The sequence below is a fragment of the Heptranchias perlo genome, unplaced genomic scaffold (genome assembly GCF_035084215.1).
Source record: "Heptranchias perlo isolate sHepPer1 unplaced genomic scaffold, sHepPer1.hap1 HAP1_SCAFFOLD_1080, whole genome shotgun sequence".
Lineage (NCBI taxonomy): Eukaryota > Metazoa > Chordata > Chondrichthyes > Hexanchiformes > Hexanchidae > Heptranchias > Heptranchias perlo.
The window spans coordinates 7,501-31,595 of NW_027138301.1; the positions used below are offsets into that span (position 1 = coordinate 7,501).

General features: G+C 48.6%; 1 protein-coding gene across 1 annotated transcript in view; it reads right to left on the reverse strand.

Moving 5' to 3' along the window:
- Nucleotides 1–24,095, reverse strand: part of LOC137307658 (T-cell surface glycoprotein CD4-like) — a gene marked incomplete at its 3' end in the record, with an annotated part of 36,087 nt that overhangs the window by 6,276 nt on the left and 5,716 nt on the right. The window lies entirely within an intron of this gene.

Consider the following 24,095-nt stretch of genomic DNA (forward strand, 5'->3'; position numbering starts at 1 on the left):
AGTCAATAAGGAGGGGCTGTTTCCCAGTGGGGCAGGAGGGTTGATAATCTGGGAAAAGAGCCAGAGGAGGAAGGAGATGAGGGGGAAATGTTTCAAGCAGGGAGCTGTTACGGTCTGGAACGCGCTGCCTGGAAGGGATGAGATTCAACGGTGACTTTCGAAAGGGCGGTTGGACGAATAATCGAAGAGCAACGACGGGGGGGGGAAGAGCAGGACTAACCGGAGAGCTCTGTCGAAGAGCTAGCACAGGCACGATGGGCCGAAAGGCCTTCTCCTCCGCGGTATCGCAGGGCGATTCCCTGAAGAGCGACCAGTCGACCGTTAAGCACGACGACAGCAAGCGCGGCCGCCATTTTGTGACACGACCCCGTGCCCACCGTTTTGAGCGGGAACCTTTTGTTGGCAGGTGCGATATTGGCCCTCGACGCTCGGCCGTCGCGAAGATCTTTTCCGTCCAGGCAGACGGGTGCAATCGTCTCAGCGTGCAAAGGAAAGGGTTAGTCAGGCTGCCCCTTAAGTCCACTCACGGCAGACGGAGTTTGCCTACTCTTTACGTTGTTCGGAAAGTAGTCACGCAGGTTAATCAGGCCACTAAGAATAAGCTAATCACGCTCTGGGGTTCCTTCCCAGAGGGATAGAATTGAAAAGCAGAGAAGTTATGTTAAACTTGTATAGAACCTTGGTTAGACCACACTTGGAGCACTGTGCACAGTTCTGGTCTCCATATACCTTGGTTAGACCACACTTGGAGCACTGTGCGCAGTTCTGGTCTCCATATACCTTGGTTAGACCACACTTGGAGCACTGTGCGCAGTTCTGGTCTCCATATACCTTGGTTAGACCACACTGGGAGCACTGTGCACAGTTCTGGTCTCCATATACCTTGGTTAGACCAAACTTGGAGCACTGTGCGCAGTTCTGGTCTCCATATACCTGGGTTAGACCACACTTGGAGCACTGTGCACAGTTCTGGTCTCCATATACCTTGGTTAGGCCACACTCGGAGCACTGTGCACAGTTCTGGTCTCCATATACCTTGGTTAGGCCACACTCGGAGCACTGTGCACAGTTCTGGTCTCCAAATACCTTGGTTAGACCACACTTGGAGCACTGTGCCCAGTTCTGGTCTCCATATACCTTGGTTAGACCACACTTGGAGCACTGTGCACAGTTCTGGTCTCCATATACCTTGTTTAGACCACACTTGGAGCACTGTGCACAGTTCTGGTCTCCATATACCTTGGTTGGATCACACTCGGAGCACTGTGCACAGTTCTGGTCTCCATATACCTTGGTTAGACCACACTTGGAGCACTGTGCACAGTTCTGGTCTCCATATACCTTGGTTAGATCACACTTGGAGCACTGTGCACAGTTCTGGTCTACATATACCTCGGTTAGACCACACTTGGAGCACTGTGCGCAGTTCTGGTCTCCATATACCTTGGTTAGACCACACTTGGAGCACTGTGCACAGTTCTGGTCTCCAAATACCTTGGTTAAATCACACTCGGAGCACTGTGCACAGTTCTGGTCTCCATATACCTTGGTTAGACCACACTTGGAGCACTGTGCACAGTTCTGGTCTCCATATACCTGGGTTAGACCACACTTGGAGCACTGTGCACAGTTCTGGTCTACATATACCTGGGTTAGACCACACTTGGAGCACTGTGCACAGTTCTGGTCTCCATATACCTTGGTTAGACCACACTTGGAGCACTGTGCACAGTTCTGGTCTCCATATACCTTGGTTAGACCACACTTGGAGCACTGTGCACAGTTCTGGTCTCCATATACCTTGGTTAGATCACACGCGGAGCACTGTGCACAGTTCTGGTCTCCATATACCTTGGTTAGACCACACTTGGAGCACTGTGCACAGTTCTGGTCTCCATATACCTTGGTTAGATCACACTTGGAGCACTGTGCACAGTTCTGGTCTACATATACCTCGGTTAGACCACACTTGGAGCACTGTGCGCAGTTCTGGTCTCCATATACCTTGGTTAGACCACACTTGGAGCACTGTGCACAGTTCTGGTCTCCATATACCTCGGTTAGACCACACTTGGAGCACTGTGCACAGTTCTGGTCTCCAAATACCTTGGTTAAATCACACTCGGAGCACTGTGCACAGTTCTGGTCTCCATATACCTTGGTTAGACCACACTTGGAGCACTGTGCACAGTTCTGGTCTCCATATACCTGGGTTAGACCACACTTGGAGCACTGTGCACAGTTCTGGTCTACATATACCTCGGTTAGACCACACTTGGAGCACTGTGCACAGTTCTGGTCTCCATATACCTGGGTTAGACCACACTTGGAGCACTGTGCACAGTTCTGGTCTCCATATACCTGGGTTAGACCACACTTGGAGCACTGTGCACAGTTCTGGTCTACATATACCTCGGTTAGACCACACTTGGAGCACTGTGCGCAGTTCTGGTCTCCATATACCTGGGTTAGACCACACTTGGAGCACCGAGCACAGTTCTGGTCTACATATACCTGGGTTAGACCACACTTGGAGCACTGTGCACAGTTCTGGTCTCCATATACCTTGGTTAGACCACACTTGGAGCACTGTGCACAGTTCTGGTCTCCATATACCTGGGTTAGACCACACTTGGAGCACTGTGCACAGTTCTGGTCTCCATATTATAGAAAGGATATAGAGGCATTGGAGAAGGTGCAAAATAGATTTACAAGGATGACACCAGAACTGAGAGGTTTCTAACTATCAGGAAAGACTGAACAGACTGGGGCTCTTTTCTCCAGAACGGAGAAGACTGAGGGGTGACCTGATGGAGGTCTTTAAGATTATGAAAGGGTTCGATAGGGTCGACGTAGAGAAGATGTCTCCACTTGTGGGGGAGACCAGAACTAGGGGGGGGGGGGCCATAAATATAAGAGAGTCACTAATAAATCCAATCGGGGAATTCAGGAGAACCTTCTTTCCCCAGAGAGCGGTGGGAATGTGGAACTCGCTCCCTCGAGGACTAGTCGAGGGGAATAGTGGAGATGGATTTAAGGGGGGAAGCTGGATAGACACATGAGGGAGAAAGGAATGGAAGGATATGGGGAGAGGGGGAGATGGAGTAGGGGAGGGAGGAGGCTCGTGTGGAGCAGAAACACCAGCATGGAGCATGATGGGCCGAATGGCCTGTTTCTGTGCTGTGGACTCGATGGAACTCACCATATTGTGGTAATGTCCACCTTTAATTGTTAAACAAGGAAGGTTACAGCACGAAAACAGGCCATTCGGCCCCGCAGGTCCATGCCGGCCTTTATGCCCCACACGAGACTCCTCCCTCCCCCTACTCCATCTCCCCCTCTCACCATACCCTCCTATCCCTTTCTCCCTCACGTGCTCCCCGTTCAAGGAATCCGTTCGAGTGGCCTCGGCCGCTCCACGGAGGAGTACGCGGGCGGTTCCTCGCTCTCTCTCTCTCTGACGGGGTCGGGCGGTCAGACGATGACCTTTCACCCCCCCCCCCCCCCCCCACCTCCCACCCCGCCTCTGTGGAGGTCAAGTCCAGAATGGCTTTGGCCCAGATATGAGATGGGTGCGGAGCTGTTTCGAATCAGAGAGCATCGTAGAACGGTTTGCAGCGCGGGAGAAGGCCGTTCTGCCCATCGAGCAAATTCTTTGCCTTTTCAAGTGTCCATCCAGTTGCCTTTTGAAGGCCATGATTGAATCTGCCTCCACCGCCCCCTCGGGCAGTCCATCCCAGATCCCGACCGCTCGCTGGGTAAAAAAGGTTCTCCTCAAGTCACCTTTGGTCCTTTTGCCAATCACCTTAAATCCGTGTCCCTCTGGTTCTTGACCCTTCCGCCAATGGGAGCAGTTTCTCTCCATCTGCTCTGTCTGGACCCTTCCTGATCTTGACCCCCTCGATCAAATCTCCTCGCGACCGTCTCTGTCCCGAGGAGGACAACCCCAGTTCCTCCAGTCTGTCCAGGTAACTAAAGTCCCTCATCCCTGGAACCATTCTGGTAGATCTCCTCTGCACCCTCTCTAAGGGCCTTGACATCCTTCCTAAAGTCCGGTGCCCAGAACTGGACACAATACCCCAGTTGTGGCTGAACAAGTGTTTTATAAAAGGTCCATCAAGACTTCCTTGCTTTTATAAAGCCCCGTATGCTTTTTTAACCACTTTCTCAACCTGCCCTGCCACCTTCAACGATTTGTGGACATATACCCCCAGATCTCTCTGTTCCTGTACCGCTTTTAGAGCTGTGCCCTCGAGTTTATATTGCCTCTCCTCATTCTTCCTACCGAAATGTATCGCCTCGCATTTTTCTGGGTTAAATTTCATCTGCCACGTGTCCGCCCGTTCCACCAGCCTGTCTATATCCTCTTGAGGTCTCTCGCTATTCTCCTCACTGTTCACCACCCTTCCAAGTTTTGTGTCATCTGCAAATTTTGCAATTGTGCCTTGTGACTTGATCTGCAGATAAGATCTCGAAAGTTTCCAACCAAGCTGAATTCAGCAGTTCATGCCTCGTAAAACGTTTGCAGAATTCAGTTTCTGACAGGCTGTGAATCAGTGATAAACCAAATCCGAATCCCTCGATTAGATTCCAGTCTGTAACTCACTCCCGGGTATCTGTTATTCTATATATAAACCCCCCGAACCCCTCGATTAGATTCCAGTCTGTAACTCACTCCCGGGTATCTGTTATTCTATATATAAACCCCCCGAACCCCTCGATTAGATTCCAGTCTGTAACTCACTCCCGGGTATCTGTTATTCTATATATAAACCCCCCCGAACCCCTCGATTAGATTCCAGTCTGTAACTCACTCCCGGGTATCTGTTATTCTATATATAAACCCCCCGAACCCCTCGATTAGATTCCAGTCTGCAACTCACTCCCGGGTATCTGTTATTCGACATATAAACCCCCCTAACCCCTCGATTAGATTCCAGCCTGTAACTCACTCCTGGGTATCTGTTATTCTATATATAAACCCCCCGAACCCCTCGATTAGATTCCAGTCTGCAACTCACTCCTGGGTATCTGTTATTCTATATATAAACCCCCCGAACCCCTCGATTAGATTCCAGTCTGTAACTCACTCCCGGGTATCTGTTATTCTATATATAAACCCCCCCGAACCCCTCGATTAGATTCCAGTCTGTAACTCACTCCCGGGGTATCTGTTATTCTATATATAAACCCCCCCGAACCCCTCGATTAGATTCCAGTCTGTAACTCACTCCCGGGTATCTGTTATTCTATATATAAACCCCCCGAACCCCTCGATTAGATTCCAGTCTGTAACTCACTCCTGGGTATCTGTTATTCTATATATAAACCCCCCCGAACCCCTCGATTAGATTCCAGTCTGTAACTCACTCCCGGGTATCTGTTATTCTATATATAAACCCCCCAAACCCCTCGATTAGATTCCAGTCTGTAACTCACTCCCGGGTATCTGTTATTCTATATATAAACCCCCCGAACCCCTCGATTAGATTCCAGTCTGTAACTCACTCCCGGGTATCTGTTATTCTATATTTAAACCCCCCGAACCCCTCGATTAGATTCCAGTCTGTAACTCACTCCCGGGTGTCTGTTATTCTATATATAAACCCCCCGAACCCCTCGATTAGATTCCAGTCTGTAACTCACTCCCGGGTATCTGTTATTCTATTTTTAAACCCCCCGAACCCCTCGATTAGATTCCAGTCTGTGACTCACTCCCGGGTATCTGTTATTCTATATATAAACCCCTCCGAACCCCTCGATTAGATTCCAGTCTGTAACTCACTCCCGGGTATCTGTTATTCTATATATAAACCCCCCGAACACCTCGATTAGATTCCAGCCTGTAACTCACTCCCGGGTATCTGTTATTCGATATATAAACCCCCCGAACCCCTCGATTAGATTCCAGTCTGTAACTCACTCCCGGGTATCTGTTATTCTCTGTATCAACCCCCCGAACCCCTCGATTAGATTCCAGTCTGTAACTCACTCCCGGGTATCTGTTATTCTATATATAACCCCCCCGAACCCCTCGATTAGATTCCAGTCTGTAACTCACTCCCGGGTATCTGTTATTCTATATATAAACCCCCCCGAACCCCTCGATTAGATTCCAGTCTGTAACTCACTCCCGGGTATCTGTTATTCTATACATGAACCCCCCCGAACACCTCAATTAGATTCCAGTCTGTACCTCACTCCCGGGTATCTGTTATTCTATATATAAACCCCCCGAACCCCTCGATTAGATTCCAGTCTGTAACTCACTCCCGGGTATCTGTTATTCTATATATAAACCCCCCCGAACCCCTCGATTAGATTCCAGCCTGTAACTCACTCCCGGGTATCTGTTATTCGATATATAAACCCCCCCCGAACCCCTCGATTACATTCCAGTCTGTAACTCACTCCCGGGTATCTGTTATTCTGTATCTAAACCCCCCGAACCCCTCGATTAGATTCCAGTCTGTAACTCACTCCCGGGTATCAGTTATTCTATATATAAACCCCCCCGAACCCCTCGATTAGATTCCAGTCTGTAACTCACTCCCGGGTATCTGTTATTCTATATATAAACCCCCCGAACCCCTCGATTAGATTCCAGTCTGTAACTCACTCCCGGGTATCTGTTATTCTATATATAAACCCCCCGAACCCCTCGATTAGATTCCAGTCTGTAACTCACTCCCGGGTATCTGTTATTCTATATATAAACCCACCGAACCCCTCGATTAGATTCCAGTCTGTAACTCACTCCCGGGTATCTGTTATTCTATATATAAACCCCCCGAACCCCTCGATTAGATTCCAGTCTGTAACTCACTCCCGGGTATCTGTTATTCTATATATAAACCCCCCCGAACTCCTCGATTAGATTCCAGTCAGTAACTCACTCCCGGGTATCTGTTATTCTATATATAAACCCCCCGAACCCCTCGATTAGATTCCAGTCTGTAACTCACTCCCCGGGTATCTGTTATTCTATATATAAACCCCCCCGGAACCCCTCGATTCGATTCCAGTCTGTAACTCACTCCCGGGTATCTGTTATTCTATATATAAACCCCCCCGAACCCCTCGATCAGATTCCAGTCTGCAACTCACTCCCGGGTATCTGTTATTCTATATATAAACCCCCCGAACCCCTTGATTAGATTCCAGTCTGTAACTCACTCCCGGGTATCTGTTATTCTATATATAAACCCCCCAGAACCCCTCGATTAGATTCCAGTCTGTAACTCACTCCCGGGTATCTGTTATTCTATATATAAACCCCCCCGAACCCCTCGATTAGATTCCAGTCTGTAACTCACTCCCGGGTATCTGTTATTCTATATATAAACCCCCCCGAACCCCTCGATTAGATTCCAGTCTGTAACTCACTCCCGGGTATCTGTTATTCTATATATAAACCCCCCGAACCCCTCGATTAGATTCCAGTCTGTAACTCACTCCCGGGTATCTGTTATTCTATATATAAACCCCCCGATCCCCTCGATTAGATTCCAGTCTGTAACACACTCCCGGGTATCTGTTATTCTATATATAAACCCCCCGAACCCCTCGATTAGATTCCAGTCTGTAACTCACTCCCCGGGGTACCTGTCATTCTATATATAAACCCCCCGAACCCCTCGATTAGATTCCAGCCTGTAACTCACTCCCGGGTATCTGTTATTCGATATATAAACCCCCCGAACCCCTCGATTAGATTCCAGTCTGTAACTCACTCCCGGGTATCTGTTATTCTATATATAAACCCCCCCGAACCCCTCGATTAGATTCCAGTCTGAAACTCACTCCCGGGTATCTGTTATTCTATATATAAACCCCCCCGAACCCCTCGATTAGATTCCAGTCTGCAACTCACTCCCGGGTATCTGTTATTCTATATATAAACCCACCGAACCCCTCGATTAGATTCCAGTCTGTAACTCACTCCCGGGTATCTGTTATTCTATATATAAACCCCCCGAACCCCTCGATTAGATTCCAGCCTGTAACTCACTCCCGGGTATCTGTTATTCGATATATAAACCCCCCGAACCCCTCGATTAGATTCCAGTCTGTAACTCACTCCCGGGTATCTGTTATTCGATATATAAACCCCCCGAACCCCTCGATTAGATTCCAGTCTGTAACTCACTCCCGGGTATCTGTTATTCTATATATAAACCCCCCGAACCCCTCGATTAGATTCCAGTCTGTAACTCACTCCCAGGTATCTGTTATTCTGTATATAAACCCCCCGAACCCCTCGATTAGATTCCAGTCTGTAACTCACTCCCGGGTATCTGTTATTCTATGTATAAACCCCCCCGAACCCCTCGATTAGATTCCAGTCTGTAACTCACTCCCAGGTATCTGTTATTCTATATATAAACCCCCCCGAACCCCTCGATTAGATTCCAGTCTGTAACTCACTCCCGGGGTATCTGTTATTCTATATATAAACCCCCCGAACCCCTCGATTAGATTCCAGTCTGTAACTCACTCCCGGGTATCTGTTATTCTCTGTATCAACCCCCCGAACCCCTCGATTAGATTCCAGTCTGTAACTCACTCCCGGGTATCTGTTATTCTATATATAAACCCCCCGAACCCCTCGATTAGATTCCAGTCTGTAACTCACTCCCGGGTATCTGTTATTCTATATATAAACCCCCCCGAACCCCTCGATTAGATTCCAGCCTGTAACTCACTCCCGGGTATCTGTTATTCTATATATAAACCCCCCGATCCCCTCGATTAGATTCCAGTCTGTAACTCACTCCCGGGTATCTGTTATTCTATACATAAACCCCCCCGAACACCTCAATTAGATTCCAGTCTGTACCTCACTCCCGGGTATCTGTTATTCTATATAGAAACCCCCCGAACGACTCGATTAGATTCCAGCCTGTAACTCACTCACGGGTATCTGTTATTCGATATATAAACCCCCCCCGAACCCCTCGATTACATTCCAGTCTGTAACTCACTCCCGGGTATCTGTTATTCTGTATCTAAACCCCCCGAACCCCTCGATTAGATTCCAGTCTGTAACTCACTCCCGGGTATCTGTTATTCTATATAGAAAACCCCCCCGAACCCCTCGATTAGATGCCAGCCTGTAACTCACTCCCGGGTATCTGTTATTCTATATATAAACCCCCCGAACCCCTCGATTAGATTCCAGTCTGTAACTCATTCCCGGGTATCTGTTATTCTCTATATAAACCCCCCCGAACCCCTCGATTAGATTCCAGTCTGTAACTCACTCCCGGGTATCTGTTATTCTATATATAAACCCCCCGAACCCCTCGATTAGATTCCAGTCTGTAACTCACTCCCCGGGTATCTGTTATTCTATATATAAAGCCCCCCGAACCCCTCGATTAGATTCCAGTCTGTAACTCACTCCCCGGGTATCTGTTATTCTATATATAAACCCCCCCGAACCCCTCGATTAGATTCCAGTCTGTAACTCACTCCCCAGGTATCTGTTATTCTATATATAAACCCCCCCGAACCCCTCGATTGGATTCCAGTCTGTAACTCACTCCCGGGTATCTGTTATTCTATATATAAACCCCCCCGAACCCCTCGATTAGATTCCAGTCTGTAACTCACTCCCGGGTATCTGTTATTCTATATATAAACCCCCCCGAACCCCTCGATTAGATTCCAGTCTGTAACTCACTCCCGGGTATCTGTTATTCTATACATAAACCCCCCGAACCCCTCGATTAGATTCCAGTCTGTAACTCACTCCCAGGTATCTGTTATTCTATATATAAACCCCCCCGAACCCCTCGATTAGATTCCAGTCTGTAACTCACTCCCGGGTATCTGTTATTCTATGTATAAACCCCCCGAACCCCTGGATTAGATTCCAGTCTGTAACTCACTCCCGGGTATCTGTTATTCTATATATAAACCCCCCCGAACCCCTCGATTAGATTCCAGTCTGTAACTCACTCCCGGGTATCTGTTATTCTATACATGAACCCCCCCGAACACCTCAATTAGATTCCAGTCTGTACCTCACTCCCGGGTATCTGTTATTCTATATAGAAACCCCCCGAACCCCTCGATTAGATTCCAGCCTGTAACTCACTCCCGGGTATCTGTTATTCGATATATAAACCCCCCCCGAACCCCTCGATTACATTCCAGTCTGTAACTCACTCCCGGGTATCTGTTATTCTGTATCTAAACCCCCCGAACCCCTCGATTAGATTCCAGTCTGTAACTCACTCCCGGGTATCAGTTATTCTATATATAAACCCCCCCGAACCCCTCGATTAGATTCCAGTCTGTAACTCACTCCCGGGTATCTGTTATTCTATATATAAACCCCCCGAACCCCTCGATTAGATTCCAGTCTGTAACTCACTCCCGGGTATCTGTTATTCTATATATAAACCCCCCGAAACCTCTCGATTAGAATCCAGTCTGTAACTCACTCCCGGGTATCTGTTATTCTATATATAAACCCACCGAACCCCTCGATTAGATTCCAGTCTGTAACTCACTCCCGGGTATCTGTTATTCTATATATAAACCCCCCGAACCCCTCGATTAGATTCCAGTCTGTAACTCATTCCCGGGTATCTGTTATTCTATATATAAACCCCCCCGAACCCCTCGATTAGATTCCAGTCTGTAACTCACTCCCGGGTATCTGTTATTCTATATATAAACCCCCCGAACCCCTCGATTAGATTCCAGTCAGTAACTCACTCCCCGGGTATCTGTTATTCTATATATAAACCCCCCCGGAACCCCTCGATTCGATTCGAGTCTGTAACTCACTCCCGGGTATCTGTTATTCTATACATAAACCCCCCGAACCCCTCGATTAGATTCCAGTCTGTAACTCACTCCCGGGTATCTGTTATTCTATATATAAACCCCCCCGAACCCCTCGATCAGATTCCAGTCTGCAACTCACTCCCGGGTATCTGTTATTCTATGTATAAACCCCCCGAACCCCTTGATTAGATTCCAGTCTGTAACTCACTCCCGGGTATCTGTTATTCTATATATAAACCCACCGAACCCCTCGATTAGATTCCAGTCTGTAACTCACTCCCGGGTATCTGTTATTCTATATATAAACCCCCCGAACCCCTCGATTAGATTCCAGTCTGTAACTCATTCCCGGGTATCTGTTATTCTATATATAAACCCCCCCGAACCCCTCGATTAGATTCCAGTCTGTAACTCACTCCCGGGTATCTGTTATTCTATATATAAACCCCCCGAACCCCTCGATTAGATTCCAGTCAGTAACTCACTCCCCGGGTATCTGTTATTCTATATATAAACCCCCCCGGAACCCCTCGATTCGATTCCAGTCTGTAACTCACTCCCGGGTATCTGTTATTCTATACATAAACCCCCCGAACCCCTCGATTAGATTCCAGTCTGTAACTCACTCCCGGGTATCTGTTATTCTATATATAAACCCCCCCGAACCCCTCGATCAGATTCCAGTCTGCAACTCACTCCCGGGTATCTGTTATTCTATGTATAAACCCCCCGAACCCCTTGATTAGATTCCAGTCTGTAACTCACTCCCGGGTATCTGTTATTCTATATATAAACCCCCCCGAACCCCTCGATTAGATTCCAGTCTGCAACTCACTCCCGGGTATCTGTTATTCTATATATAAACCCACCGAACCCCTCGATTAGATTCCAGTCTGTAACTCACTCCCGGGTATCTGTTATTCTATATATAAACCCCCCGAACCCCTCGATTAGATTCCAGCCTGTAACTCACTCCCGGGTATCTGTTATTCGATATATAAACCCCCCGAACCCCTCGATTAGATTCCAGTCTGTAACTCACTCCCGGGTATCTGTTATTCGATATATAAACCCCCCGAACCCCTCGATTAGATTCCAGTCTGTAACTCACTCCCGGGTATCTGTTATTCTATATATAAACCCCCCGAACCCCTCGATTAGATTCCAGTCTGTAACTCACTCCCAGGTATCTGTTATTCTATATATAAACCCCCCGAACCCCTCGATTAGATTCCAGTCTGTAACTCACTCCCGGGTATCTGTTATTCTATGTATAAACCCCCCCGAACCCCTCGATTAGATTCCAGTCTGTAACTCACTCCCAGGTATCTGTTATTCTATATATAAACCCCCCGAACCCCTCGATTAGATTCCAGTCTGTAACTCACTCCCGGGTATCTGTTATTCTATGTATAAACCCCCCCGAACCCCTCGATTAGATTCCAGTCTGTAACTCACTCCCGGGTATCTGTTATTCTATATATAAACCCCCCCGAACCCCTCGATTAGATTCCAGTCTGTAACTCACTCCCGGGGTATCTGTTATTCTATATATAAACCCCCCGAACCCCTCGATTAGATTCCAGTCTGTAACTCACTCCCGGGGTATCTGTTATTCTATATATAAACCCCCCGAACCCCTCGATTAGATTCCAGTCTGTAACTCACTCCGGGGTATCTGTTATTCTATATATAAACCCCCCGAACCCCTCGATTAGATTCCAGTCTGTAACTCACTCCCGGGTATCTGTTATTCTCTGTATCAACCCCCCGAACCCCTCGATTAGATTCCAGTCTGTAACTCACTCCCGGGTATCTGTTATTCTATATATAACCCCCCCGAACCCCTCGATTAGATTCCAGTCTGTAACTCACTCCCGGGTATCTGTTATTCTATATATAAACCCCCCGAACCCCTCGATTAGATTCCAGTCTGTAACTCACTCCCGGGTATCTGTTATTCTATATATAAACCCCCCGAACCCCTCGATTAGATTCCAGTCTGTAACTCACTCCCGGGTATCTGTTATTCTATATATAAACCCCCCCGAACCCCTCGATTAGATTCCAGCCTGTAACTCACTCCCGGGTATCTGTTATTCTATATATAAACCCCCCGATCCCCTCGATTAGATTCCAGTCTGTAACTCACTCCCGGGTATCTGTTATTCTATACATAAACCCCCCCGAACACCTCAATTAGATTCCAGTCTGTACCTCACTCCCGGGTATCTGTTATTCTATATAGAAACCCCCCGAACGACTCGATTAGATTCCAGCCTGTAACTCACTCACGGGTATCTGTTATTCGATATATAAACCCCCCCCGAACCCCTCGATTACATTCCAGTCTGTAACTCACTCCCGGGTATCTGTTATTCTGTATCTAAACCCCCCGAACCCCTCGATTAGATTCCAGTCTGTAACTCACTCCCGGGTATCTGTTATTCTATATAGAAAACCCCCCCGAACCCCTCGATTAGATTCCAGCCTGTAACTCACTCCCGGGTATCTGTTATTCTATATATAAACCCCCCGAACCCCTCGATTAGATTCCAGTCTGTAACTCATTCCCGGGTATCTGTTATTCTCTATATAAACCCCCCCGAACCCCTCGATTAGATTCCAGTCTGTAACTCACTCCCGGGTATCTGTTATTCTATATATAAACCCCCCGAACCCCTCGATTAGATTCCAGTCTGTAACTCACTCCCCGGGTATCTGTTATTCTATATATAAAGCCCCCCGAACCCCTCGATTAGATTCCAGTCTGTAACTCACTCCCCGGGTATCTGTTATTCTATATATAAACCCCCCCGAACCCCTCGATTAGATTCCAGTCTGTAACTCACTCCCCAGGTATCTGTTATTCTATATATAAACCCCCCCGAACCCCTCGATTGGATTCCAGTCTGTAACTCACTCCCGGGTATCTGTTATTCTATATATAAACCCCCCCGAACCCCTCAATTAGATTCCAGTCTGTAACTCACTCCCGGGTATCTGTTATTCTATATATAAACCCCCCCGAACCCCTCGATTAGATTCCAGTCTGTAACTCACTCCCGGGTATCTGTTATTCTATACATAAACCCCCCGAACCCCTCGATTAGATTCCAGTCTGTAACTCACTCCCAGGTATCTGTTATTCTATATATAAACCCCCCCGAACCCCTCGATTAGATTCCAGTCTGTAACTCACTCCCGGGTATCTGTTATTCTATGTATAAACCCCCCGAACCCCTGGATTAGATTCCAGTCTGTAACTCACTCCCGGGTATCTGTTATTCTATATATAAACCCCCCAGAACCCCTCGATGAGATTCCAGTCTGTAACTCACTCCCGGGTATCTGTTATTCTATATATAAACCCCCCGAACCCCTCGATTAGATTCCAGTCTGTAACTCACTCCCGGGTATCTGTTATTCTATGTATAAACTCCCCCGAACCCCTCGATTAGATTCCAGTCTGTAACTCACTCCCGGGTATCTGTTATTCTTTCTATAAACCCCACAAACCCCTCGATTAGATTCCAGTCTGTAACTCACTCCCGGGTATCTGTTATTCTTTCTATAAACCCCACAAACCCCTCCATTAGATTCCAGTCTAACTCACTCCCAGGTATCTGTTATTCTATATATAAACCCCCCCGAACCCCTCGATTAGATTCCAGTCTGTAACTCACTCCCGGGTATCTGTTATTCTATATATAAACCCCCCGAACCCCTCGATTAGATTCCAGTCTTTAACTCACTCCCGGGTATCTGTTATTCTATATAAAAACCCCTCCGAACCCCTCGATTAGATTCCAGTCTGTAACTCACTCCCGGGTATCTGTTATTCTATATATAAACCCCCCGAACCCCTCGATTAGATTCCAGTCTGTAACTCACTCCCGGGTATCTGTTATTCTATATATAAACCCCCCGAACCCCTCGATTAGATTCCAGTCTGTAACTCACTCCCGGGTATCTGTTATTCTATATATAAACCCCCCGAACCCCTCGATTAGATTCCAGTCTGTAACTCACTCCCGGGTATCTGTTATTCTATATATAAACCCCCCCGAACCCCTCGATTAGATTCCAGTCTGTAACTCACTCCCGGGTATCTGTTATTCTATACATGAACCCCCCCGAACAACTCAATTAGATTCCAGTCTGTACCTCACTCCCGGGTATCTGTTATTCTATATAGAAACCCCCCGAACCCCTCGATTAGATTCCAGCCTGTAACTCACTCACGGTTATCTGTTATTCGATATATAAACCCCCCCCGAACCCCTCGATTACATTCCAGTCTGTAACTCACTCCCGGGTATCTGTTATTCTGTATCTAAACCCCCCGAACCCCTCGATTAGATTCCAGTCTGTAACTCACTCCCGGGTATCTGTTATTCTATATATAAACCCCCCCGAACCCCTCGATTAGATTCCAGTCTGTAACTCACTCCCGGGTATCTGTTATTCTATATAGAAAACCCCCCCGAACCCCTCGATTAGATTCCAGCCTGTAACTCACTCCCGGGTATCTGTTATTCTATATATAAACCCCCCGAACCCCTCGATTAGATTCCAGTCTGTAACTCATTCCCGGGTATCTGTTATTCTATATATAAACCCCCCCGAACCCCTCGATTAGATTCCAGCCTGTAACTCACTCCCGGGTATCTGTTATTCTATATATAAACCCCCCGAACCCCTCGATTAGATTCCAGTCTGTAACTCACTCCCCGTGTATCTGTTATTCTATATATAAAGCCCCCCGAACCCCTCGATTAGATTCCAGTCTGTAACTCACTCCCCGGGTATCTGCTATTCTATATATAAACCCCCCCGAACCCCTCGATTAGATTCCAGTCTGTAACTCACTCCCCAGGTATCTGTTATTCTATATATAAACCCCCCCGAACCCCTCGATTGGATTCCAGTCTGTAACTCACTCCCGGGTATCTGTTATTCTATATATAAACCCCCCCGAACCCCTCGATTAGATTCCAGTCTGTAACTCACTCCCGGGGTATCTGTTATTCTATATATAAACCCCCCGAACCCCTCGATTAGATTCCAGTCTGTAACTCACTCCCGGGTATCTGTTATTCTCTGTATCAACCCCCCGAACCCCTCGATTAGATTCCAGTCTGTAACTCACTCCCAGGTATCTGTTATTCTATATATAAACCCCCCCGAACCCCTCGATTAGATTCCAGTCTGTAACTCACTCCCGGGTATCTGTTATTCTATATATAAATCCCCCGAACCCCTCGATTAGATTCCAGTCTGTAACTCACTCCCGGGTATCTGTTATTCGATATATAAACCCCCCCGAACCCCTCGATTGGATTCCAGTCTGTAACTCACTCCCGGGTATCTGTTATTCTATATATAAACCCCCCCGAACCCCTCGATTAGATTCCAGTCTGTAACTCACTCCCGGGTATCTGTTATTCTATATATAAACCCCCCCGAACCCCTCGATTAGATTCCAGTCTGTAACTCACTCCCGGGTATCTGTTATTCTATACATAAACCCCCCGAACCCCTCGATTAGATTCCAGTCTGTAACTCACTCCCAGGTATCTGTTATTCTATATATAAACCCCCCCGAACCCCTCGATTAGATTCCAGTCTGTAACTCACTCCCGGGTATCTGTTATTCTATGTATAAACCCCCCGAACCCCTGGATTAGATTCCAGTCTGTAACTCACTCCCGGGTATCTGTTATTCTATATATAAACCCCCCAGAACCCCTCGATGAGATTCCAGTCTGTAACTCACTCCCGGGTATCTGTTATTCTATATATAAACCCCCCGAACCCCTCGATTAGATTCCAGTCTGTAACTCACTCCCGGGTATCTGTTATTCTATGTATAAACTCCCCCGAACTCCTCGATTAGATTCCAGTCTGTAACTCACTCCCGGGTATCTGTTATTCTTTCTATAAACCCCACAAACCCCTCGATTAGATTCCAGTCTGTAACTCACTCCCGGGTATCTGTTATTCTTTCTATAAACCCCACAAACCCCTCCATTAGATTCCAGTCTAACTCACTCCCAGGTATCTGTTATTCTATATATAAACCCCCCCGAACCCCTCGATTAGATTCCAGTCTGTAACTCACTCCCGGGTATCTGTTATTCTATATATAAACCCCCCGAACCCCTCGATTAGATTCCAGTCTTTAACTCACTCCCGGGTATCTGTTATTCTATATAAAAACCCCTCCGAACCCCTCGATTAGATTCCAGTCTGTAACTCACTCCCGGGTATCTGTTATTCTATATATAAACCCCCCGAACACCTCGATTAGATTCCAGCCTGTAACTCACTCCCGGGTATCTGTTATTCTATATATAAACCCCCCGAACCCCTCGATTAGATTCCAGTCTGTAACTCACTCCCGGGTATCTGTTATTCTCTGTATCAACCCCCCGAACCCCTCGATTAGATTCCAGTCTGTAACTCACTCCCGGGTATCTGTTACTCTATATATAAACCCCCCGAACCCCTCGATTAGATTCCAGTCTGTAACTCACTCCCGGGTATCTGTTATTCTATATATAAACCCCCCCGAACCCCTCGATTAGATTCCAGTCTGTAACTCACTCCCGGGTATCTGTTATTCTATACATGAACCCCCCCGAACAACTCAATTAGATTCCAGTCTGTACCTCACTCCCGGGTATCTGTTATTCTATATAGAAACCCCCCGAACCCCTCGATTAGATTCCAGCCTGTAACTCACTCACGGTTATCTGTTATTCGATATATAAACCCCCCCCGAACCCCTCGATTACATTCCAGTCTGTAACTCACTCCCGGGTATCTGTTATTCTGTATCTAAACCCCCCGAACCCCTCGATTAGATTCCAGTCTGTAACTCACTCCCGGGTATCTGTTATTCTATATATAAACCCCCCCGAACCCCTCGATTAGATTCCAGTCTGTAACTCACTCCCGGGTATCTGTTATTCTATATAGAAAACCCCCCCGAACCCCTCGATTAGATTCCAGCCTGTAACTCACTCCCGGGTATCTGTTATTCTATATATAAACCCCCCGAACCCCTCGATTAGATTCCAGTCTGTAACTCATTCCCGGGTATCTGTTATTCTATATATAAACCCCCCCGAACCCCTCGATTAGATTCCAGCCTGTAACTCACTCCCGGGTATCTGTTATTCTATATATAAACCCCCCGAACCCCTCGATTAGATTCCAGTCTGTAACTCACTCCCCGTGTATCTGTTATTCTATATATAAAGCCCCCCGAACCCCTCGATTAGATTCCAGTCTGTAACTCACTCCCCGGGTATCTGTTATTCTATATATAAACCCCCCCGAACCCCTCGATTCGATTCCAGTCTGTAACTCACTCCCCAGGTATCTGTTATTCTATATATAAACCCCCCCGAACCCCTCGATTGGATTCCAGTCTGTAACTCACTCCCGGGTATCTGTTATTCTATATATAAACCCCCCCGAACCCCTCGATTAGATTCCAGTCTGTAACTCACTCCCGGGTATCTGTTATTCTATATATAAACCCCCCCGAACCCCTCGATTAGATTCCAGTCTGTAACTCACTCCCGGGTATCTGTTATTCTATACATAAACCCCCCGAACCCCTCGATTAGATTCCAGTCTGTAAATCACTCCCAGGTATCTGTTATTCTATATATAAACCCCCCCGAACCCCTCGATTAGATTCCAGTCTGTAACTCACTCCCGGGTATCTGTTATTCTATGTATAAACCCCCCGAACCCCTGGATTAGATTCCAGTCTGTAACTCACTCCCGGGTATCTGTTATTCTATATATAAACCCCCCAGAACCCCTCGATGAGATTCCAGTCTGTAACTCACTCCCGGGTATCTGTTATTCTATATATAAACCCCCCGAACCCCTCGATTAGATTCCAGTCTGTAACTCACTCCCGGGTATCTGTTATTCTATGTATAAACTCCCCCGAACCCCTCGATTAGATTCCAGTCTGTAACTCACTCCCGGGTATCTGTTGTTCTTTCTATAAACCCCACAAACCCCTCGATTAGATTCCAGTCTGTAACTCACTCCCGGGTATCTGTTATTCTTTCTATAAACCCCACAAACCCCTCCATTAGATTCCAGTCTAACTCACTCCCAGGTATCTGTTATTCTATATATAAACCCCCCCGAACCCCTCGATTAGATTCCAGTCTGTAACTCACTCCCGGGTATCTGTTATTCTATATATAAACCCCCCGAACCCCTCGATTAGATTCCAGTCTTTAACTCACTCCCGGGTATCTGTTATTCTATATAAAAACCCCTCCGAACCCCTCGATTAGATTCCAGTCTGTAACTCACTCCCGGGTATCTGTTATTCTATATATAAACCCCCCGAACACCTCGATTAGATTCCAGCCTGTAACTCACTCCCGGGTATCTGTTATTCTATATATAAACCCCCCGAACCCCTCGATTAGATTCCAGTCTGTAACTCACTCCCGGGTATCTGTTATTCTATATATAAACCCCCCGAACCCCTCGATTAGATTCCAGTCTGTAACTCACTCCCGGGTATCTGTTATTCTATATATAACCCCCCCGAACCCCTCGATTAGATTCCAGTCTGTAACTCACTCCCGGGTATCTGTTATTCTATATATAAACCCCCCGAACCCCTCGATTAGATTCCAGTCTGTAACTCACTCCCGGGTATCTGTTATTCTATATATAAACCCCCCGAACCCCTCGATTAGATTCCAGTCTGTAACTCACTCCCGGGTATCTGTTATTCTATATATAAACCCCCCCGAACCCCTCGATTAGATTCCAGTCTGTAACTCACTCCCGGGTATCTGTTATTCTATACATGAACCCCCCCGAACACCTCAATTCGATTCCAGTCTGTACCTCACTCCCGGGTATCTGTTATTCTATATAGAAACCCCCCGAACCCCTCGATTAGATTCCAGCCTGTAACTCACTCCCGGGTATCTGTTATTCGATATATAAACCCCCCCGAACCCCTTGATTACATTCCAGTCTGTAACTCACTCCCGGGTATCTGTTATTCTGTATCTAAACCCCCCGAACCCCTCGATTAGATTCCAGTCTGTAACTCACTCCCGGGTATCAGTTATTCTATATATAAACCCCCCCGAACCCCTCGATTAGATTCCAGTCTGTAACTCACTCCCGGGTATCTGTTATTCTATATATAAACCCCCCCGAACCCCTCGATTAGATTCCAGCCTGTAACTCACTCCCGGGTATCTGTTATTCTATATATAAACCCCCCCGAACCCCTCGATTAGATTCCAGTCTGTAACTCACTCCCGGGTATCTGTTATTCTATATATAAACCCCCCGAACCCCTCGATTAGATTCCAGTCTGTAACTCACTCCCGGGTATCTGTTATTCTATATATAAACCCCCCGAACCCCTCGATTAGATTCCAGTCTGTAACTCACTCCCGGGTATCTGTTATTCTATATATAAACCCCCCCGAACCCCTCGATTAGATTCCAGTCTGTAACTCACTCCCGGGTATCTGTTATTCTATATATAAACCCCCCGAACCCCTCGATTAGATTCCAGCTTGTAACTCACTCCCGGGTATCTGTTATTCTATATATAAACCCCCCCGAACCCCTCGATTAGATTCCAGTCTGTAACTCACTCCCGGGTATCTGTTATTCTATATATAAACCCCCCCGAACCCCTCGATTAGATTCCAGTCTGTAACTCACTCCCGGGTATCTGTTATTCTATATATAAACCCCCCCGAACCCCTCGATTAGATTCCAGTCTGTAACTCACTCCCGGGTATCTGTTATTCTATATATAAACCCCCCCGAACCCCTCGATTAGATTCCAGTCTGTAACTCACTCCCGGGTATCTGTTATTCTATATATAAACCCCCCCGAACCCCTCGATTAGATTCCAGTCTGTAACTCACTCCCGGGGTATCTGTTATTCTATATATAAACCCCCCGAACCCCTCGATTAGATTCCAGTCTGTAACTCACTCCCGGGTATCTGTTATTCTATATATAAACCCCCCGAACCCCTCGATTAGATTCCAGTCTGTAACTCACTCCCGGGTATCTGTTATTCTATATATAAACCCCCCCGAACCCCTCGATTGGATTCCAGTCTGTAACTCACTCCCGGGGTATCTGTTATTCTATATATAAACCCCCCGAACCCCTCGATTAGATTCCAGTCTGTTTACTTGCGAACGTCAGCAGAACGGGCCAGCGAGCAAGGCAAGGAGCCTTGTGCGAGGATTCGGAGCAACGGGTGGGCGGTAAATCAGGTCGAGGCCTCGTTGCTGCCTGCCAGCTCCCGGAGAGGGCCTCTTTTCTTGTGGGGACGATCTGTGGAGGGATGTGGTCGGGAGGCGAGGGCGTTTTTAGGTGCGACGATATCCTGCTCCCCTCCTGCCGCTCTTCACCCCCACAGAGAGCGTGAACGGCTGGTTTGAAGTCATCAAACGGTCCCCGCCGCCCTGTGATTTGCTATTTTGGCCGAGATTTCTCCCTCAGCCCTGCGATTCTTGCATCTCGAGACGCAGAGGGAGGGAGAGAGAGAGAGAGGGAGAGAGGGAAGGAGAGAGAGAGGGGGAGAGGGAGAGGGGGAGGGAGAGAGGGAGAGAGAGAGAGGGAGAGGGAGAGAGGGAGGGAGAGAGAGGGATAGGGAGAGGGAGAGAGGGAGGGGGAGAGAGAGAGAGAGAGGGAGAGGGAGAGAGAGAGAGAGAGAGAGGGGGAGAGAGAGAGAGAGGGAGAGAGAGAGGGGGAGGGAGAGAGAGAGAGGGAGAGGGAGAGGGGGAGGGAGAGAGGGAGAGGGAGAGAGGGAGGGAGAGAGAGGGATAGGGAGAGGGAGAGAGGGAGGGAGAGAGAGAGAGAGAGGGAGAGGGAGGGAGAGAGAGAGAGAGAGAGACGAGGAATCTGTGTCCTCTGGTCACCGACCCTCCTGCCCCACTGGGGAGACACTCCCTCCTCATTGACTCTGTCGAAACCCCCTCGTGATTGCGAACCCCTCGATCGAGTCCCCCCTCTTAACCTTCTCTGCCTCTGAGAACGACCCCAGTCTCTCCACGTTGACCCTCGTCCCCCCTACCGAGGACCGTTCTGGTAAATCTCCTCCGCCCCCTCTCCGAGGGTCTCGAAGTCCTTCCTGAAGTGCGGCCCCCAGAATTGGACCCGATTCTCCAGTTGGGGTCTAACCCCAGTGTTTTATAAAGGGTTCAGCATCACCTCCTTGCTTTTGGTGCCTCTATTAATAAAGCCCAGGATCCCCCGTCTGCTTTATTAACGGCCTTCTCGAGCTCTCCTGCCCCCTTCAAAGATTAGTGTACACACCCCCCCGGCTCTCTCTGTCCCTGCACCCCCTTTAAAATTGTCCCCTCGAGTTTATTTCGCCTCTCCTCGTTCCTCCCACCGAGATAAATCACTTCGCACTTCTCTCTGCGTTAAATTTAATCTGCCCCCGCGTGTCCCCCCGTTTCCCCAGTCTGTCTCCGTCCTCCTGAAGTCCGTCACTGTCCTCCTCACTGTTTGCTTCGTTCCCGAGTTTCGTGTCGTCTGCGAACTTTGAAATTGTGCCCTCTATTCCCAAGTCATTGATATATCTCAAAAAGAGCAGCGGTCCTAATACTGACCCCCCCGGGGAACACCCACTGTGAACTTCCCTCCAGTCTGAGAAACGACCGCTCACCTCTCCTCTCTGCTTTCTGTCCCCGAGCCCATTTTGTGTGCACCCTTTAATCCCGCGGAGTTTAATTATCGCTGCTTGCTCTCTTTCTCCTCTTCCTGCCAGCCGCTGGCTTTTGGAAAGGAACGGGAGTGAATTTTACCCGCCGGAGAAAGGCAGGGACAGGAGGAGGCCATTCAGCCCCTCGGGCCTGTTACTATAGGAACAGGATTAGGCCCGTTCTCGAGCCTGTTACTTCGGATCAGGAGGAGGCCATTCAGCCCCTCGAGACTGTTACTATAGGAACAGGATTAGGCCCGTTCTCGAGCCTGTTACTTAGGATCAGGAGGGAGGCCATTCAGCCCCTCGAGACTGTTACTATAGGAACAGGATTAGGCCCGTTCTCGAGCCTGTTACACAGGAACAGAAGGAGGCCATTCAGCCCCTCGGGCCTGTTACTATAGGAACAGGATTAGGCCCGTTCTCGAGCATGTTACTTAGGATCAGGAGGGAGGCCATTCAGCCCCTCGAGACTGTTACTATAGGAACAGGATTTGGCCCGTTCTCGAGCCTGTTACACAGGAACAGAAGGAGGCCATTCAGCCCCTCGGGCCTGTTACTATAGGAACAGGATTAGGCCCGTTCTCGAGCCTGTTACTTAGGATCAGGAGGGAGGCCATTCAGCCCCTCGGGCCTGTTACTGTAGGAACAGGAGGAGGCCCGTTCTCGAGCCTGTTACACAGGAGCAGGAGGGAGGCCATTCAGCCCCTCGAGCCCGTTCCCCCATTCAATCAGCCCACCATTGGCCTGTATCCTAACTCCATCTGCCCGCCTTTGGTCATGGGACCCTTCATCCCCTTCACCCCAACAAAAATCTATCGCTCTCAGTCTTGAGAATATCAACTGACCCCTCCACCCACCCCACGGGCCTCAAGAACCTTTCGGGGGGGAGAGAGTTCCAGGTTCCCACTCGCTTAATCTGTCTCCGACCCCTCTGCACAGGGGGCGATGGGGAATGGGACGGAGGGGAGAGAGGGGCGCAGGGGGCGATGGGGAATGGGACTGAGGGGAGAGAGGGGCGCAGGGGGCGATGGGGAATGTGACTGAGGGGAGAGAGGGGCACAGGGGGCGATGGGGAATGGGACGGAGGGGAGAGAGGGGCGCAGGGGGCGATGGGGAATGGGACGGAGGGGAGGGAGGGGCACAGGGGGCGATGGGGAATGGGACCGAGGGGAGAGAGGGGCACAGGGGGCGATGGGGAATGGGACGGAGGGGAGAGAGGGGCGCGGGGGGCGATGGGGAATGGGACGGAGGGGAGAGAGGGGCACAGGGGGCGATGGGGAATGGGACGGAGGGGAGAGAGGGGCACAGGGGGCGATGGGGAATGGGACGGAGGGGAGAGAGGGGCACAGGGGGCGATGGGGAATGGGACTGAGGGGAGGGAGGGGCGCAGTGGGCGATGGGGAATGGGACTGAGGGGAGGGAGGGGCGCAGGGGGCGATGGGGAATGGGACGGAGGGGAGAGAGGGGCACAGGGGGCGATGGGGAATGGGACCGAGGGGAGAGAGGGGGCACGGGGGGCGATGGGGAATGGGACTGAGGGGAGGG